At 44.9% G+C, this 14,408-nt stretch overlaps 1 pseudogene; it reads right to left on the bottom strand.

The window, feature by feature from the left end:
• Nucleotides 1–14,408, bottom strand: part of LOC141050645 (transmembrane protease serine 9-like) — a 59,413-nt pseudogene that overhangs the window by 27,337 nt on the left and 17,668 nt on the right.

Genomic DNA, 14,408 nt, shown 5'->3' with positions numbered 1-14,408 from the left:
TAACCTGGTCCACATGAGTGCGACAAAGCCACCGGCCACGCTGAATATCCTGTCTGACTGTTCACTGGAGGCTGCACAAGACTGAACACCTTCAGCACCTCTGAAGGACATTGCTGTCAGGTTAGGGTCCTGGCAGAGAAGGTCATTACTGTCAGGTTAGGGTCTCGGCAGAGAAGGTCATTGCTGTCAGGTTCGGGTCCTGGCAGAGAAGGTCATTACTGTCAGGTTAGGTTCCCGGCAGAGAAGGTCATTGCTGTCAGGTTAGGGTCCCGGCAGAGAAGGTCATTACTGTCAGGTTAGGGTCCCGGCAGAGAAGGTCATTTCTGTCAAGTTAGAGTCCCGGCAGAGAAGGTCATTACTGTCAGGTTAGGGTCCCGGCAGAGAAGGTCATTTCTGTCAAGTTAGAGTCCCGGCAGAGAAGGTCATTACTGTCAGGGTAGGGTTTCAGCATAGAAGGTCTTAACTGTCAGGTTAGGGTCCCAGCAAACGTCATTACTGTCAGGTTAGGGTCCCGGGAGAGAAAGTCATTACTGTCAGGGTAGGGTCCCAGCATAGAAGGTCATTGCTGTCAGGGTAGGCTCGCAGCAGAAAAGGTCATTACTGTCAGAGGAGGGTCCCAGCATAGAAGGTCATTACTGTCAGGTTAGGGTCCCAGCAGAGAAGCTCATTACTGTCAGGGTAGGGTTCCAGCATAGAAGGTCATTACTGTCAGGTTAGAGTCCCAGCATAGAAGGTTATTACTGTCAGGTTAGAGTCCCAGCATAGAAGGTTATTACTGTCAGGTTAGGGTCCCGGCAGAGGTCATTACTGTTAGGTTAGGGTCCCGGCAGAGAAGGTCATTACTATCAGGTTAGGGTCCTGGCAGAGAATGTCATTGCTGTCAGCGCTGGGTTCCGGCAGAGAAGGTCATTACTGTTAGGTTAGGGTCCCAGCAGAGAAGGTCATTGCTGTCAGGTTAGGGTCCCGGCAGAGAAGGTCATTACTGTCATTTTAGGGTCCCGGCAGAGAAGGTCATTGCTGTCAGGTTAGGGTCCCGGCAGAGAAGGTCATTACTGTCAGGTTAGGGTCCCGGCAGAGAAGGTCATTGCTGTCAGGTTAGGGTCCCGGCAGAGAAGGTCATTGCTGTCAGGTTAGGGTCCCGGCAGAGAAGGTCATTGCTGTCAGGTTAGGGTCCCGGCAGAGAAGGTCATTGCTGTCAGGTTAGGGTCCCGGCAGAGAAGGTCATTACTGTCAGGTGAGGGTCCCGGCAGAGAAGGTCATTACTGTCAGGTGAGGGTCCCGGCAGAGAAGGTCATTACTGTCAGGTGAGGGTCCCGGCAGAGAAGGTCATTGCTGTCAGGTTAGGGTCCCGGCAGAGAAGGTCATTACTGTCAGGTGAGGGTCCCGGCAGAGAAGGTCATTACTGTCAGGTTAGGGTCCCGGCAGAGAAGGTCATTACTGTCATGTTAGGGTCCCGGCAGAGAAGGTCATTGCTGTCAGGTTAGGGTCCCGGCAGAGAAGGTCATTACTGTCAGGTTAGGGTCCCGGCAGAGAAGGTCATTGCTGTCAGGTTAGGGTCCCGGCAGAGAAGGTCATTGCTGTCAGGTTAGGGTCCCGGCAGAGAAGGTCATTGCTGTCAGGTTAGGGTCCCGGCAGAGAAGGTCATTACTGTCAGGTTAGGGTCCCGGCAGAGAAGGTCATTGCTGTCAGGTTAGGGTCCCGGCAGAGAAGGTCATTGCTGTCAGGTTAGGGTCCCGGCAGAGAAGGTCATTGCTGTCAGGTTAGGGTCCCGGCAGAGAAGGTCATTGCTGTCAGGTTAGGGTCCCGGCAGAGAAGGTCATTACTGTCAGGTTAGGGTCCCGGCAGAGAAGGTCATTGCTGTCAGGTTAGGGTCCCGGCAGAGAAGGTCATTGCTGTCAGGTTAGGGTCCCGGCAGAGAAGGTCATTGCTGTCAGGTTAGGGTCCCGGCAGAGAAGGTCATTGCTGTCAGGTTAGGGTCCCGGCAGAGAAGGTCATTACTGTCAGGTTAGGGTCCCGGCAGAGAAGGTCATTGCTGTCAGGTTAGGGTCCCGGCAGAGAAGGTCATTGCTGTCATGTTAGGGTCCCGGCAGAGAAGGTCATTGCTGTCATGTTAGGGTCCCGGCAGAGAAGGTCATTACTGTCATGTTAGGGTCCCGGCAGAGAAGGTCATTACTGTCATGTTAGGGTCCCGGCAGAGAAGGTCATTACTGTCATGTTAGGGTCCCGGCAGAGAAGGTCATTACTGTCAGGTTAGGGTCCCGGCAGAGAAGGTCATTGCTGTCAGGTTAGGGTCCCGGCAGAGAAGGTCATTACTGTCAGGTTAGGGTCCCGGCAGAGAAGGTCATTACTGTCAGGTTAGGGTCCCGGCAGAGAAGGTCATTGCTGTCAGGTTAGGGTCCCGGCAGAGAAGGTCATTGCTGTCAGGTTAGGGTCCCGGCAGAGAAGGTCATTACTGTCATGTTAGGGTCCCGGCAGAGAAGTTTATGAGAAATAACTGTTCTCTACATCTCAGTAATGGGAAACTGCATTCACTAAAGACAAATTTTACTCATGAATCAAGAATTTTGAGAAAGAACGATGAGACCAGGAGGGAGAAATGCTTTTTTTTTGTTCTAGTAAGATATCTTACAAAGTTTCTTATTTGCACAGACTAATGATTTCTTTAAAAAAAAAAGTTTTTTTTTTTATATTTTTTTGTCTTTTTACCCCACCACCTTCCTAAAAAGGACTGAACGAAAAATGCTAAGTAGTTATCCAAAGAGCAGCGTGGTGAAAGCTTTCCATTTGTATTAACTTTTATAGCAAGAAACGCAAAACAGAAAATATTTTCGCTATTTTTATTCACATCTTGTGTCAATCCTCATAATATGAAGAGTTGTCTGCACTGTATGGGATGGTACAATGACAGGGATGCCAAGAAATATTTGGGTTTTTTACTATCTTATAACGTAGTGAGGTCACCTGCAGTCCTATGTAACCCAACAGATAACACAGTGATAACTCTCTGAATACAGATAATGTAGTAGATGTCACCTGCAGTCCTATGTAATACCACAGATAACACAGTGATAACTCTCTGAGTACAGATAATATAGTAGATGTCACCTGCAGTCCTATGTAATACCACAGATAACACAGTGATAACTCTCTGAGTACAGATAATGTAGTGAGGTCACCTGCAGTCCTATGTAACACCACAAATAACACAGTGATAACGCTCTGAGTACAGATAATGTAGTAGATGTCACCTGCAGTCCTATGTAACACCACAGATAACACAGTGATAACTCTCTGAGTACAGATAATGTAGTAGATGTCACCTGCAGTCCTGTGTAACACCACAAATAAAACAGTGATAACTCCCTGAGTACAGATAATGTAGTAGATGTCACCTGCAGTCCTATGTAACATCACATATTACACAGTGATAACTCTCTGAGTACAGATAATGTAGTGAGGTCACCTGCAGTCCTATGTAACACCACATATAACACAATGATAACTCTCTGAGTACAGATAATGTAGTGAGGTCACCTGCAGTCCTATGTAACACCACAGATAACACAGTGAGAGCTCTCTGAGTGTAGATAATGTAGTAGATGTCACCTGCAGTCCTGTGTAACACCACAAATAAAACAGTGATAACTCCCTGAGTACAGATAATGTAGTAGATGTCACCTGCAGTCCTATGTAACACTACATAGAGCACACTGATAACTCCCTGAGTACACATAATGTAGTAGATGTCACCTGCAGTCCTATGTAACACCACAGATAACACAGTGATAACTCTCTGAGTACAGATAATGTAGCAGATGTCACCTGCAGTCCTGTGTAACACCACAAATAAAACAGTGATAACTCCCTGAGTACAGATAATGTAGTAGATGTCACCTGCAGTCCTATGTAACATCACATATTACACAGTGATAACTCTCTGAGTACAGATAATGTAGTGAGGTCACCTGCAGTCCTATGTAACACCACAGATAACACAATGATAACTCTCTGAGTACAGATAATGTAGTGAGGTCACCTGCAGTCCTATGTAACACCACAGATAACACAGTGAGAGCTCTCTGAGTGTAGATAATGTAGTAAATGTCACCTGCAGTCCTGTGTAACACCACAAATAAAACAGTGATAGCTCCCTGAGTACAGATAATGTAGTAGATGTCACCTGCAGTCCTATGTAACACTACAGAGAACACACTGATAACTCCCTGAGTACACATAATGTAGTAGATGTCACCTGCAGTCCTATGTAACACTACAGATAACGCAGTGATAACTCTCTGAGTACAGATAATGTAGCAGATGTCACCTGCAGTCCTATGTAACACTACAGATAACACAGTGATAACTCTCTGAGTACAGATAATGTAGTAGATGTCACCTGCAGTCCTATGTAACACCACAAAACAGTGATAACTCTCTGAGTACAAGTAATATTTTGGATGTCACCTGCAGTCCTATGTAACACCACAGATAACACAGTGATAACTCTCTGAGTACAGATAATGTAGTAGATGTCACCTGCAGTCCTATGTAACACCACATATAACACAGTGATAACTCTCTGAGTACAGATAATGTAGTAGATGTCACCTGCAGTCCTATGTAACACCACAGATAACACAATGATAACTCTGAGTACAGATAATGTTATAGATGTCACCTGCAGTCCCATGTAACATCAGAGATAACAGTGATACCTCTCTGAGTACAGATAATGTAGTAGATGTCACCTGCAGTCCTATGTAACACCACAGATAACACAATGATAACTCTGAGTACAGATAATGTTATAGATGTCACCTGCAGTCCCATGTAACATCAGAGATAACAGTGATAACTCTCTGAGTACAGATAATGTAGTAGATGTCACCTGCAGTCCTATGTAACGCTCATATTGCCTCTTACCCACATGTAGGACTGTCAGCACATGGAGCAGGTTCCTTTGCATTTCTCCGCTTTGCTGTCTTCTCTCGCTTCCTTGCAGCTCCACAGATATATGTGTTGTGGGAGGGAAAGTTCTTAAACTTTTAACTATCTGGAGACTTTTTTCTCTTTTATTGCCTCTTTGTACAATTTACAATACAATTTTTTATGTTAATTTCCTAGTGACTATGCACATGCATTGAGTATGAAGCAAAGTCCCGTCCGCACCCATCACCTTTGCTTGATGGATCATTAATGGCTGATATCAGCCTTCAGAGGTTTGCTCTCTCATGGAGTTGTGGTAAAGGTGTAACAAGGAATTCAGCACAGGAGTGAGGGGCAAAACTTATCTAGATACCATTGTACCCTGGCAATGTCCACCATGGTGTCCGGGCTGTGCCCACCATTGTGCCCATGCAGCGTCCACCTTCGTGCCTTGGGCTGTGTCCCCCATTGTGCCTAGGCTGTGCTCACCATTGTACCCGGGCTCTATCCACCATTGTGCCCTGGTGGTGTCCTCCATTGTGCTCTGGTCATGTCCATCATTATGCCTGGGCTGTGTACACCATTATGCCCGGGTCGTGTCTGCCATTGTGTCCAAGCTGTGTCCACCATTGTGCCCTGGCTGTGTCCACCATTGTGTTGGGGCAGTGTCCATCTTCGTGTTTGGGCTGTTTCCGCCATTGTGCTTGAGCTGTGTCTACCATTTTGCCCAGGCTGTGTCCGTCATTGTGCCCGGGCTGTGTAAACCATTGTGCCTGGGCAGCATCCACCTTTGCCCAGGCCATGTCCACCTCCATGCCCAGGCCGCGTCCAACTTCATTCCTTGGCCGTGTCTGCCATTGTGCTCAGGCTGTGTCTACCATTGTGCCTGGGCAGTATCCCCCACTGTGCCGGGGCAGTGTTCACCTTTGAGTCTGGGCCATGTCCACTATTGTGCCTGAGCTGTGTCCACCATTGTGCCCGAGCTGTGACCACCATTGCGCTTTGGCTGTTTCCAACATTGTACACAGGCTGGGTCCACCATTGTGCCCTAGTCGTTTGCTCCATTGTGCTCTGGTCATGTCCACCCTTGTGCCCAGGCGGTGTCCAACATTGTGCCAGGGCAGTGTCCAACATCATGTTGGGCAGTATCCACCATTGTGTGGGGCCGTGTCCATCTTCGTGTGGGCTGTTTCCGCCATTGTGCTTGAGCTGTGTCTACCATTTTTCCCAGGCTGTGTCTGTCATTGCGCCCTGGCTGTGTCCACCATTGTGCCCTAGTCATGTCCTCCATTGTGCTCTGGTCATGTACACCATTGTGCTCTGGTCATGTCCACCATTGTGCTCTGGTCATGTCCTCCATTGTGCTCTGGTTGTGTCCACCATTGTGCCAGGGCTGTGTCCTACATTGTGTCTAGGCTTGGTCCACCATTGTACTCTGGCTGTGTCAACCATTGTGCTTGAGATGTGTCCAACATTGTTCCCGGGAAGTGTGCAGCGTCCCCTCTTCTTCTTACATCAGTCTGTAAATGTCAGGGAAGTAAGGAGACAAGTGCTGTAATTTTGGAGAGGAATGTTGTCCTGTTCTTATCTGATGTCAGATTTTCGCTGCTTCTCAATCCGGGGTCGTATTTGCCAGACTTCAAAATTTCTCCTATGACAAATCCCCTCCCCCCAGTAGGTGACAATGTTTTAGCCTTAGCCTACGATGGATCTTCGGATTATTAGTTCTTAAGTACAAAAAACATTTTGGTGATAGAAACATTTTTTTTTCTCTTTTTTGTCTCAGTTGTATAATTTGCAGGTAAGATTTCACAACTCAAACTTTTCATACCTTATTTTCAGCAGGTAAATGAATAACTAAAACACGAAATCAGAAACGTGAATATGAAGCAAAGTCTCCGTCCCCACCTACAGATTATTAATGATTGATAACCATTCTGGATAGGGGACTTAAAGGGAACCTGCCTGCATGTGTTCACATAGAGGAGCACAGGAATGGCTGTTTAGGGCCATGTCCCCCATTATAATGATACAGTTTGTTTGTAGAGATCTGATTTAACAGATCTACCGGAGAAGCCATATGCAAATAAGTGCACTGGGGCGTGTCATTGCACTGGGACTATTTCTTCAACGTTCATTGACACGCTCCTATTGCACTTCCAACCTAATTAGCTTATGGCTTCTCCACTAGATCTCTCATGATTGTCATATTGGAGATTTACTACAATGTCTTACTTTTAGTGGGGTCAAACACCTACATAGTCACACCATCACCGCAACATCTAAAAACGAGCTGATAGGTTCCCTTTAAACCATTCCCTGCCAATGTCGCACCTCGTATGTTGAGTTGGACATCAGTAGTCAAGAACATGTAAGATGCTTCCTCCTGGCCACTAATGGTCTCACGTGTGTCTCTCCTTACTTCTGATTTCTAGCAGTGGTATCTCAGCCCGGAACAGGGCTAACATTACAATCTACTATAGATTTTATTTTAAAGCTTAGACTCTCATTCTTAAAACTACATTAATTACATTATTGGGGCAAAACATCATGGCTTTCAAGAAATTGCACCAAAGTTGTGGTTATGAACAGGGATTTGACCTGGTGTTTTCTATTGTTTTTTCCATTGAAAATGTGCCAACTCCCGTCAGGTGAGAGGTGAGGCCTCTGGTCCCCAAGAGACCTCATGTTTTCATAACAATCTGCAGTATTCGCCTTCCCGTGTGACCATGCTGAGACCTAATATAGCTTGTAGAGTTGCTACTGAGAAGAGGAAGGTTTAAGGATTGTAAAGTGAAGGTGGATGCCTAAATGTTCAAGATGACTATTACACTGTATTGCAACATGGGAGAACACTTAGTTCAAGACAGCTAGCCACCATGTCTACAGCCGAAACAATCAAGATCTCTAGTGCCGGACAGTATATGTGGCAAATTCTGCCACTTGAAAGTCCAATTGTTTTCCGGGCTCCCTGGTAAGGTAGATCCTCTTAGCCATATGTATGGATGAGCAGCATTGAGAAAGGTGATGATGCAGTAGAGTGGGTCATGAAGGTCTTGATGGCACATGGTTCAGTGAGGACCAGGACAGCAGGATTTGCAGGATGTTACACAGACAAGTGGAGAAGGAAGCACCAGATTAAGCAGAGGCAGCTTTGTAGATTCCCATAGAAACTATAGATATTTAGGCAATAATGAACATGTAGCAGGTGTAAGGTTAATAACGGAGATGTAAGCAAAATAGATCTTTTATCAGGAAAGGGGTGAATAGCAGTGAAGTATTGGCAAACTTGTTTGCAGAGATGAGGTTCGCACATAAATAGTGGAACTATATTGGCATACTGGTAACTTGCTTGCAGAGTCACATTACCTTGATGGCAGGGGCTGAAGTGTTCATAGAACGGAGAATAGTTGAAAGACGTTGGAAATATGGATTGCAGAATGATAAAATGTGGGTGACACCTAGATGAGCTGGACTGAGATTGAAAATAGCACGGGTAGTAGAAGAATATAAAAGGAATAGCAGAGGAGATAATTAGACACCTGAGTGGAGCTGAACATGCTAGGAGGAGAAAAATTCTTTACAAACAAATGAAAGCTGAGAACTATGTTTTCTAAATACTCAAGAACATATGGATGCCTGAGTTGACCTTAAAAGGTTTTGGGTGATGACCTAAGAGATGCTTGCTGGATTACCAGAGAAACACATTAGTGATTGTTTCAGAGTGAGAAGGAAGCAAGGTCTGGTCTGGGACAAGAGCCAAAACTGGTAACACATTGCTTCTTTCTTTGTAAGGAAGACTCGGGGCTTCTGTGTCGGAAGGAGCACCCTGGGACAATGAGGTGGGACTGGGAGCCAAGTGTTGGCTGGGTCTAGGAAGATGACATGAAAAGATACTGGCTAGCAAGACAGGACAGACGTGTGGCACTGAGAAGCCAACTGGCTTTCGTTAAGTAACGTGCCGCCACATGCGGAGGTCAAGTCTTTACCTCTGTTCCGAACAGAAGCTGTGATACCAAGAGCCATGGCTGCTTCTCTCTGCAGTCTCTGTTTTCTGATTTCTACAGGAAAGATAGTCTCTTTTATCGTCTTGCCAGCTATGTTTCCAAAGATTTGCATCATCCAGAGGTAGATGATCACCTGGGGAGCAGTCACCAGAAGAAGACACTTACAGGTTTGTTTTCACCTATGGTTTGGGGCGCTGTGGCCTGCCTGGGGCCAGTGAGCCGCTTATAGAGGAGTCGCAACCCCACTTATATACATGTACATGCTTCAGTCAGTGGTATATGTATGGAGTACTAATATATAACGCTGATGGAGGCTTCATAACATGGTGTGAACAGAGACCAACGGGACAGTTTGTTCCTTCCCATTTTCTGTACAGAAACATATTCATCCAGGATAGGCCTGTGAGTCATACGCAGGCTCCCATGTAAACCCTAAAACAAATACAATACGTAAATTTATGCTATGTGGTTGAGGCAGGTGTATAGAGCATGCTCAGGCACTGAGCCTGCACCATACCAGACATATGTTACACATCCAGCATTTAGCTAGTACAAAAGTTTGCTCTATCCACTGCTATTGACTTAAATGCTGCACTCAGTTTCTGACAGTTGCATTTAATTACATGTATGGCGTCTTCGATGCTATCACGGGAATCAATGAGTTGTCAAGGGAGTCGGTGGCCTCCTGAAAACCTCTGACGCTGCCATCTTGATCCTCCTGTGAAGCTCACCACAACTTCACTGTAACCCGCAACACTGAAGATGGCAGAACATAGTATGAGAGATGAAGCAATCACAGGTTCAAGACTCCTAAAAATACTAAACAAATAAGGTGGAAAGTAAAGTTTTAAAAATATAAAGATATTTAAAAATTTATGAAAAAAACAAACAAACATTTACATAACTTCCTTTTGCCATTTTTGCAAAGAGACATAATAATAAAATAAAATAAACCTAGAATCATTGTGCCTGTAAAAGTTCGATCCATCAAGACAGAATCTTATGACCTGGTCATTTCTATCACATAATGAATGCCTTAAAAACCAAATAAAAAACAATGCCAGAATAACATTTTGTTCATCAGGTTCTCACATTTTGAACTTTTACGTATTTTTTATCACAACTATTTCTCGTCCAGGAAAAAATCCATGTCCCATATGGCTAGAGGTCCAGAAAAATAAAAATGTTATGGCTCTTGGAACATAACAGGTAATGTAAGCCGATGGACATGTTTAGTGTTAAGGTATGTTGGAATCTTTCCCGGCACATGCGCTAAAAGTCACAAATGCGATGAGCTACTCCCCTCCGGTACCTGGATGCAAAATGTCACTGTCGCCATTTATTGGGAACATTTTATATCAGACTACAATGTGTTGTAATGGCTGAGATATGTACCACCATATGAAGGCCTGTTGGTGATCTGAGAACCTACGGGGGAGCTGAGCACTACATGTGTTATACAGGATAATTTGTGGTTGGTGTTCCTCTCTTTTTATTTAGTCATGATGGGCTATGGCCACTTTTGTTCTCTGTGCCATTGTGTACTTTGTGCACTCTTTTATTCTACATATTGTTGTGGGCTTAGTTTCCCTTCTCTTCAGTATGTTATGTGGACTTGGTGCCCTCTCTCTTGTCTATGTTTCAGTGGGCTTTGTGCCCTCTCTCTTGGCTATATCTCAGTGGGCTTGGTGTCCTCTCTCTTGTCTATATCTCAGTGGGCTTGGTGTCCTCTCTCTTGTCTATATCTCAGTGGGCTTGGTGTCCTCTCTCTTGTCTATATCTCAGTGGGCTTGATGTCGTCTTTCTTGTCTACATCTCAGTGGGCTTGATGTCCTCTTTCTTGTCTATATCTCAGTGGGCTTTGTGCCCTCTCTCTTGGCTATATCTCAGTAGGCTTGGTGTCCTCTCTCTTGTCTATATCTCAGTGGGCTTGGTCCCCTCTCTCTTGTCTATATCTTAGTGGGTTTGGTGCGGTGTGTCTTCTCCATGTCTCAGTGGGCTTGGTGACCTCTCTCTTGTGTATGTCTCAGTTGGCTTGGCGCCCTCTCTCTTGTCTATGTCTCAGTGGGCTTTGTGCCCTCTCTCTTGGCTATATCTCAGTAGGCTTGGTGTCCTCTCTCTTGTCTATATTTCAGTGGGCTTGGTGTCCTCTCTCTTGTCTATATCTCAGTGGGCTTGGTGTCCTCTCTCTTGTCTATATCTCAGTGGGCTTGATGTCGTCTTTCTTGTCTACATCTCAGTGGGCTTGATGTCCTCTTTCTTGTCTATATCTCAGTGGGCTTTGTGCCCTCTCTCTTGGCTATATCTCAGTAGGCTTGGTGTCCTCTCTCTTGTCTATATCTCAGTGGGCTTGGTCCCCTCTCTCTTGTCTATATCTTAGTGGGTTTGGTGCGGTGTGTCTTGTCCATGTCTCAGTGGGCTTGGTGACCTCTCTCTTGTGTATGTCTCAGTTGGCTTGGCGCCCTCTCTCTTGTCTGTCTCAGAGGGCTTGGTGTCCTCTCTCTTGTCTATGTCTCAGTTGGCTTGGTGTCCTCTCTCGTCTTTATCTCAGTGGGCTTGGTCCCCTCTCTCTTGTCTATATCTTAGTGGGTTTGGTGCGGTGTGTCTTGTCCATGTCTCAGTGGGCTTGGTGACCTCTCTCTTGTGTATGTCTCAGTTGGCTTGGCGCCCTCTCTCTTGTCTATGTCTCAGAGGGCTTGGTGACCTCTCTCTTGTCTATGTCTCAGAGGGCTTGGTGTTCTCTCTCTTGTCTATGTCTCAGAGGGCTTGGTGTCCTCTCTCTCGTCCATGTCTCAGTGGGCTTGGTGTTCTCTCTCTTGTCTATGTCTCAGAGGGCTTGGTGTCCTCTCTCTCGTCCATGTCTCAGTGGGCTTGGTGCCATCTCTCTTGTCTATTTAGCTTTTGGTTTATTTTCTTTTGTGCTTGTCCTTATTAAAAAGTTTATGATGCTCACCACCAACAGAGAATAGCTTGGATAGGACCACATATTAGATTATATAAGTTTATGACAAAGAGAAATGCACATTTTATTATTACCATTTCAGAAAACAATATCAATATCAAAAAGTAAAAATCAGTGGCTGCAGCACAGAATGGAGGGTCTACAGCCCAGAGACACCTCACTGGTCCGGTACATTGTAATCTACAGATATCGGAGCACTGAGGCCGTAATGATGAGGAGTACCAGCAGATAACATGATGCGTTCATGTTTCCACTGCATTTTTGGCATTCGGTCACAGCTTTTAAGTTCAGATCTGGGATATATGACTGGATCCAGGACTGGTAGGCGGTTACCAGGGTGTAGACCCCGGGGCGGTTGGGTAAAGCACATCCATCTCCCCAGCTTACAACGCCAGGCTGGTACCAGACACTATTGACCTTACACACAAGAGGTCCTCCGGAGTCTCCCTGAAAGACAACAGCGTACAATGAGTTCTGTGATCTGCACAAAACAAAATAATGCAGGGATGAAGGAAAGCCCTCAGTAGATGAGTTTAAGCAGGGGAAAGGGCAATTGCGCAAATATTAATTGGCAAACGCAACACAAGAACGTGGGTGCAAGACTTACATGATGCTCAAATAGATTTATTTTGTTAGAAAATGGTCAAAGATTTTTCCAACATTTCTACCTTGTTGTTTTTTTGTCAAAGAATATATACAACATGCACTTATTTATAATATATATACTGCATATGTATATACAGTGGGCATGGAAAGTATTCAGACCCCTTTAAAATTTTCACTCTTTGTTTCATTGCAGCCATTTCGTAAATTCAAAAAAGTTCATTTTTTTCTCATTAATGTACACTCTGCACCCCATCTTGACTGAAAAAAACAGAAACGTAGAAATTTTTGCAAATTTAATAAAAATTAAAAACTGAAATATCACATGGTCATAAGTATTCAGACCCTTTGCTCAGACACTCATATTTAAGTCATATGCTGTCCATTTCCTTGTGATCCTCCCTGAGATGGGTCTACTCCTTCATTGGAGTCCAGCTGTGTGTAATTAAACTGATAGGACTTGATTTGTAAAGGCACACACCTGTCTATATAAGACCTCACAGCTCACAGTGCATGTCAGACCAAATGAGAATCATGAGGTCAAAGGAACTAGCCAAGGAGCTCAGAGACAGAATTGTGGCAAGGCACAGATCTGGCCAAGGTTACAAAAGAATTTCTACAGAGAGCACAGTGGCCTCCATAATCCTTAAATGGAAGAAGTTTGGGACCACCAGAAGTCTTCCTAGACCTGGCCATCCAGCCAAACTGAGCAATCGTGGGAGAAGAGCCTTGGTGAGAGAGGTAAAGAAGAACCCCAAGATCACTGTGGCTGAGCTCCACAGATGTAGTAGGGAGATGGGAGAAAGTTCCACAAAGTCAACTATCACTGCAGCACTCCACCAGTCGGGCCTTTATGGCAGAGTGGTCCGACGGAAGCCTCTCCTCAGTGCCAGACATATGAAAGCCCGCATAGAGTTTGCTAAAAAACACATGAAGGACTCCCAGACTATGAGAAATAAGATTCTCTGGTCTGATGAGATGAAGATAGAACTTTTTGGTGATAATTCTAAGCGGTATGTGTGGAGAAAACCAAGCACTGCTCATCACCTCCCCATTACAATCCCAACAGTGAAACATGGTGGTGGCAGCATCATGCTATGGGGGTGTTTTTCAGCTACAGGGTGAGGACGACTGGTTACAATAGAAGGAAACCTGAATGTGGCCAAGTACAGAGATATCCTGGGTGAAAACCTCTTCCAGAGTGCTCTGGACCTCAAACTTGGCTGAAGGTTCACCTTCCAACAAGACAATGACCCTAAGCACACAGCTAAAATAACAAAGGAGTGGCTTCAGAACAACTCTGTGACCATTCTTGACTGGCCCAGCCACAGCCCTGACCTAAACCCAATGGAGCATCTCTGGAGAATCCTGAAAATGGCTGTCCACCAACGTTCACCATCCAACCTGACGGAACATGGAAAGGATCTGCAAGGAAGAATGGCAGAGGATCCCCAAATCCAGGGATGAAAAACTTGTGGCATCATTCCCAAGAAGGCTCATGGCTGTACTAGCTCAAAAGGTGTGTCTACTTAATACTGAGCGAAGGGGCTGAATACTTATGACCATGTGAGATTTTAGTTATTTTATAATAAATTTGCAAACATTTCTACATTTCCGTTTTTCTTCAATCAAGATGGGGTGCAGAGTGCACATTAATGAGAAAAAAATGAACTTTTTTGAATTTACCAAATGGCTGCAATGAAACAGAGTGAAAAATTTAAAGGGGTCTGAATACTTTCTGTGCCCACTGTATATATATATATATATATATATATATATATATATATACAGTGAAGTGAATACGTATTTGATTCCTTGATGATTTTGTGAGTTTGCCCTCTGACAAAGACATGAACAGTCTATAATTTTAAGGATAGGTTAATTTTAACATTAAGGGATAGAATATAAAA

This window comes from Dendrobates tinctorius, unplaced genomic scaffold (genome assembly GCF_039654945.1).
Source record: "Dendrobates tinctorius isolate UK_male_01 unplaced genomic scaffold, ASM3965494v1 ptg000152l, whole genome shotgun sequence".
Taxonomy (NCBI): domain Eukaryota; kingdom Metazoa; phylum Chordata; class Amphibia; order Anura; family Dendrobatidae; genus Dendrobates; species Dendrobates tinctorius.
Note: the sequence above shows the minus strand (reverse complement) of the source record. Positions and strands in the feature narration are given on the sequence as shown.